Below are 6,679 nucleotides of genomic sequence, written 5' to 3'. Positions count from 1 at the left end.
GATTTTAGGGATTTTTAAATGAATGATATAAAAAGATGAAAAGTAAAGCAGATAAAGAGAAAAGCGGTATATTTTAATAATATATTTAATAATTTATTATATATTCAATATATTATGTATTAAATTTATTATATATTCAATTATATACTTAATGATTTATTATATACTCACTATATTGTACATATCCACTTTATTGTGTATACATAATGTATATAATATCACATATCTATCATATACATATAATTTGGGCCTAAGTTGCCTTCTTAGATTCATTTTCATTGTTTATAATTACTAAATATTAATACTCTTTTATAATACAGAAAGGCACTTTTGCACACTAATTTTATTAAATGTACATCAGGTATATATATTCATGTTACTATGATACATCTTGTCAAGTGGGGAAAAACCCAGCATAAGTTATCTTTATTACTGATTACAACTAAAAACTTTGGTCAACAACCTGAGGACTCTGAATGGTAAAGCAATACAACCAGGTTGAGACACAAAGTCAAAAGTTAAAGTGACCTGTATGGGTTGCATGTAAGTATGAGCTTGCTTGCATGCTCTATCTCACACACTGTCTCTCTCTCTCTCTCTTTCTCTCTCTCTCATCATATGTATGTGAATTTGATTATTTGCATAAAGCACAGCATGAATAATTATTTGCCACATAAGATCCTTTTTATATTGACTTTGAAGGAACTTTGTTCTATCTCAGAAAAGACTTTTTAAAGCCTTAAGCCTAGTCATGGTTTATTTGTGTCATTAAATTCCTTTGTGAGTCAGATATATTCCTCTCCACTTGAGGTCTCAAGACAACGTGGGGCTCCTCAGCTTGTTAGAAAGTTACATTCTATTGCCCAGAACCAGTCTCAAAAAATAAAAAGAAAAAAGAGAAAATTTACATTCTTTATTTACCACAAGTAAGGAACTCTGTACAAGGACTGTATAGACAAGGTATGATGTCAGTTTCCCCAAAAGGCTTTCATTGGCTGTATAAGTCAAATTGTATTTCTTAAAGGAAAGCATGCCATTCCAATCAAAGCCTTGGTAAAATGACCAGTTTCTCCAATTGTGTCCTTTTGCAAAAGAAAACATTCTTTTTTTAAAAAAACTATGGAATGCTTCATGAATTTGCATGTCATCCTTGTGCAGGGGCCATGTTTATGTCTGAATCCTTCCAATTTTAGTATGTATGTTGCCAAAGTGAGCACAGAAAACAGATTCTTATCACACTTATGCAAATAAATATATTGCCATAAGTTAAGAATACTCAAAAATAGTTTCCAAATTCTGGAGAAATCAGATAGAGAGAAATATGCTCCAAATTTTATTTATAGGATTATACTTTACTCAATTGTTCAAAGCTGTAAAAAGCTCAAAAGTTTTCTTCACTTTAAAAAAATGAAGAACTAGTAACCTTTTAAGCAGAGTCATAAAAGGATTATTTTAGTCTTCTATTAGTTCAGTCCATGTAGTCAACTACAGTTTTGCTAGAATTCATAAACATTTCAGCTCTCCATGGGAGTCCTGAAAGTTTTTCCTCTTTTCTAATGTCGCAACATCCAAAGTTATCAGAAACGTGCATTTAAGAGCACCTGTTAGAGTCCTTTAGATTATAAAACCTCCTTTTAAAGAGGATTAACATAAAACAATAACTGTCTGTGGATGACAAAAAGTCTTAGGGCAGCCACAGTTAAAGGTATAATTGATGAAGAAATTTATTACCTCTGTGGCACACAATAATTTAACATAACAATTATAATTATTAGCATATGCCAAAAACACATTTATGGAATTACAGTCCAAAAAATGCCATATTTTATCTCTGCATTAGTGTACTATTGATGTCAAACCTAATTCTTGATAAAACATTGTAGATAAATATATCCAATCTTAATTAGTTTGACCATAAAGTAAGATTCTCATGAACCTTTTATAATTTTTTTTACAATTTTTTTAATGAAAAGTTCAATGCTTTAATACAAGCTTATCCAACCCATGGCCTGTGTACTGCATGTGGCCCAAGACATCTTTGAATGTGAACCAACACAAATTCATAAACTTTTTAAAAACATTATAATTTTGGGGGGGACTTTTTTTTTTTTAGCTCATCAGCTAACGTTAGTGTTAGTAGTTTTGTGTGTGTCTGTGGCCAAAGACAAGGCTTCTTCTTTCAATATGGCCCAGGAAGCCAAAAGATTGGCCACCCCTGCTCTAATAAAACTCTGTTGTGCTTTCATTCAAATATTATATTTATAAAGAAAACTGAATAATACTTCTTTATAGTTGATATGTTCACACGCGGAATTTCTTTTACAAGGTTAATCTTTTGTGAACCTTCCACAACTTTCTTAAATGTTCAGCTTTATCCTATCTAGCTTAAAACAATCCTTTAGCCTTCTAAACTAGGCAAAATAGTTCACATTTCCTGCCTTTTTATAACATTTTACTAAAAACACATTCTTGTTTCCTTACATACCTTGCATGTAAAACTGTTTTTCCAGTAGTCTTGAGTACATGTTATACTATTAACTTTTAGCAGCTTTTACTTTTGGTGAAAAACCTGGTAAATAGTGATTCTAATTATGTACTAGGTCTGGAGCCTAGGACATCCAGCAGTGCAGGTAAGGCCTGACCTTTTCTAGCATAGCAAGGAGGCATGGCTAACTCTGTATGTTCCCAAGCCTTACCTATCTTTAAAGTAGGCAAGTTGTATAGTTAAGGATCATAGTAGCAATCTATTAAAGCTTTCAGTAGACCTAATACCCTTTAAAACTGTACATTGTTAATAAATTTCCTTTCATGAATTTTTATGACTTACACAGATCATCTGTGACATGCTTTGACTTTCTGACTTTTCTTATCTTTTCAAACAACCAGTCATTTTACTTTAGGGCAAGGATTTAACATATAGGATGCTTTGTCACATAAAATCTCTTCCTTTTATAATATTCGTTACCAAATGGGATTCTGGAATAAACTGATCTTACTGTTTACACCATACCTTGCCTTCATCTCTGATATGGTAATCTGCTAGGCAGGGACCACACTTCTTCTCTGTCAGATGGGTCTCTTGTTCTTAAGGCCTTGGGCTAGCCTATATTCTTGTCTCCATGACCTTATAGTGACTCTTTCAAGGAGCATTTTAGCAACAAAATGTTTATATCTTTTCTTATAATCTTGTACCATGTGTTCTTTAAATCAATGAGAAGATGATTTTTCAGGTAACTGCTGCAAAAGAGCTAAACTTCCTTCCCTTGGAATATGACCCTGAAGGTCCTGATACATATTGAGAAGGGTTTGGAAGTGATTAGAAGAAATGGCGCTTACAGGAGGAAGTGAGATTAAGCTATAGGAATACTCATGGAAAGCCTTTATATGCTTGCAAAAAACAGTAGGCTTTGGATTTGAGAGGGCAATGTTTATTTGCCCTCTTGACATAAAGAAGTAACCTCCAGAAGACTTTGGACTTGAGAGAAAAACTTGCAAATGGAAAAGAAACAATTTCCCCTCCTCCAAAAAAGGAGCTAACACATAACTCATAAAGGAAACTAAGTGGGATCTTTAAACGACCAGTGTGAGATACTATGATGCAGCACACTGCTTCAAAAGCCACAGGAAAACTCAGCCCTGGGGCATAGCATGAACAAAAAGCATATGGTAAGTCACAAGAAGCTGGCAGAGCTGGGGTTCTAATTAGTGTGTTTTTAAGAAGTCACAAGGCCTGTGAAGTGAAAGCAAAGAGGCAGACTTGCCTGTGGGGTGGATGGTCTTGTGGGTGCACAAGACCATTTTAAAATACACACAGAGAAAACAGGAGAATAGATGGTACTAGTTTGTAAAAAAAAGCTGATGTTAGTTGTGAAAGGAGAGGAAACTTACAATCATGATAGAAGGCATCTCATAAGGAAGCAGGAGAGAGAATGAGTGCTAGCAGGGGAAATGCCAGATGCTTATAAAACCATCAGATTTTGTAAGGACTCACTCACTATCACAAGAACAGCATGGGGGAAATGTCCCCATGATTCAATTATCTCCCACCGGGTCCCTCTCCTGACAGGTGGGGATTATGAGATTATAGTACAAGATGAGATTTGAGTGGACACACAGAGCTAAACCATATCATTCTGCCCCTGGCCCCTCCCAAATCTCATGTCCTCATGTTTCAAAACACAATCATTTCTTTCCAGCAGTGCCCCCAATTTCTTAGCTCATTCCAGCATTATCTCAAAAGTCCACATCCAAAGTCTCATCTGAGATCATGAAAGTCCCTTCCACCTATAAGCCAGTAAAATCAAAAGCAAGTTAGTTGCTTCCTAGATACAATGAGGGTACAGGCATGGGGTAAATACACCTGTTCCAATTGGGATAAATTGGCCAAAACAAAGGGGCTATAAGCCCCAGGCAAGTCTATAATCCAATAGAGTAGTGTTAAACCTTAAAGTTCCAAAGTGATCTCCTTTGACTTCATTTCTCACAACCAGGTCACTCTGATGCAGGAGGTGGGCTCCCACAGCCTTGGGCAGCTTCATCCCTTTGGCTTTGCAGGGTACGGCCCCACTCCTGGCTGCTTTTATTGGCTGGTATTTAGTGTCTGCGGCTTTTCCGGGTGCATGGTAGAAGCTGACAATGGATTTATCATTCTGGAATCTGGAGGACAATGACCCTCTTCTCAGAGCATCACTAGGAAGTGCCCCAATGGGGATGCTTTGTGGAGGCTTGGACCCCACATTTCCCTTCCACACTGCCCTGGCAGTTGTTCTCCATGAAGGCATCACCCCTGCAGCAAACTTCTGCCTGGACATACAGGCTTCCCCTACATCCTCTGGAATCTAGGTGGAGCTTCCCAAACCTCAATTCTTGTCTTCTGCACACCCACAGGCAAGACTGACACCAAGTAGAAGCTGCCAAGGCTTGAGGCAGGCACCCTTCAATGCAATGGCCTGTGCTGTACCTTGGGTTTTAGCCATGGCTGGAGTGTCTGGAATGCAGGGCACCAATTCCATTTTTTCCCTCCTAGGGCTCCAGGCCCATTAGGAGAGGGGCTGCCACAAAGGTCTCTGACATATCATGGAGACATTTATCTAATTGCCTTGGTGATTAACATTTGGCTCCTTATTACTTATGCAAATTTCTGCAGCTGGCTTGAATTTCAACTCAGAAAATGGATTTTTTTCTATTGCATCATCAGACTGAAAATCTTTCAAACTTTTATGCTCTGCTTCCTCTCGAATGCTTTGCCACTTAGAAATTTCTTCTGTCAGATACCCTAAATCATCTCTTTCAAGTTCAAAGTTCCACAGATCTCTAGGGCAGGGGCTAAATGTCACCATTCTCTTTCCTAAAGCAAAGTAAGAATCACCTTTATTACAGTTTCTAACAAGTTCTTCATCTCCATCTGAGACAACCTCAGCCTGGACTTAATTGTCCATATCATTATCAGCAATTTGGTCAAGCCATTCAGCAAGTATCTAGGAAGTTCCAAGCTTTTTTGCATCTCCCTGTTTCTGGAAACTTCCAAGTCTCTAGGAAGTTCCAAACTTTTCTACATTTTTCTGTCTTCTTCTGAGCCCTCCAAACTGTTCCCTCCAAACTGAGCCCTCCAAAGAGCCCTCTGCCTGTTACCCACTTCCAAAGTCATTGCCACATTTTTGGGTATCCTTACAGCAGCACCCCACTCCCTCAGGACCAATTTACTGTATTAGTCCATTTTCACACTACTGTGAAGAAATACCTGAGACTGGGTAATTTATGAAGAAAAGAGATTTAATTGACGCTCAGTTCTGCATGGCTGGGGAGGCAAAAGGAAACTTAAAGTCATGGTGGAAGGCACCTCTTCACAGGGCATAAGGAGAGAGAATGAGTGCTAGAAGGGTAAATGCCAGATGCTTATAAAACCCTCAGGTTTCATGAAAACTTATCGTAAGAACAGCATGGAGGAAACTGCCCTCATGAATCAACCACCTCTCACCAGATTTCTTCCACACACATGAGGATTACAACATTACAATTTAAGATGAGAATTGGGTGGAGACACAGAGCCAAATCATGTTATTTGTTTTGCTTTAATGTGTTTATTATTGTGAATAATACTGCTATGAATGTATTTTTTTTCTTCTTGTGGACCAGTGCTTTTACTTATCTTGAACAAATATCTCTAAATTTTCTGGTTGTATAATAAAAAGCTTGTTTATCTTAAGTGGCTGTATCAATTTTTATTTTTACCAGCAATGGATTTCCCCTAGAGTAAGCATTCCAAGAGGCTTAGATGGGATGTTTCTATATTTAGCCTTGGAATACCCAGAATACTTGTTCCATAATGTATTACTTAAACGAGGTATTCGGGTGGGATTAATCAAACTAGAATTTTAAAACAAAAAAAGAAAAAAGTTCAAGCAACACACAGGAAAGGCTAGAAAAAGGAAACATAAATTAACCCCGTCTCTACTAAAAATACAAAAATTATCTGGATGTGGTGGTGTGTGCCTGTAATCCCAGCTACTCAGCAGGCTGAGGCAGGAGAATCACTTGAACCCGGGAGGTGGATGTTGCACTGAGCTGAGATCACACCACTGCACTCCAGCCTGGGTGACAGAGCAAGACTCCATCTCAGAAAAAAAACAAAAACAAAAACAAAAACAAAAAAACAAAACTGCAGATAACAAAGAGAAAA

General features: G+C 37.3%; 1 non-coding gene across 1 annotated transcript; it reads right to left on the bottom strand.

Moving 5' to 3' along the window:
- Positions 1–1,113: 1,113 nt before the first annotated feature.
- On the bottom strand, positions 1,114–1,217 carry LOC112440199 (U6 spliceosomal RNA). Its single transcript, XR_003028385.4, has one exon. It is a non-coding gene; the product is annotated as a U6 spliceosomal RNA (small nuclear RNA).
- Between the last annotated feature and the right edge of the window lie 5,462 nt (positions 1,218–6,679).

Source organism: Pan paniscus, chromosome 5 (genome assembly GCF_029289425.2).
Source record: "Pan paniscus chromosome 5, NHGRI_mPanPan1-v2.0_pri, whole genome shotgun sequence".
Lineage (NCBI taxonomy): Eukaryota > Metazoa > Chordata > Mammalia > Primates > Hominidae > Pan > Pan paniscus.
The sequence above is the reverse complement of the archived record's forward strand: the minus strand, read 5'-3'. Positions and strand labels throughout refer to the sequence as shown.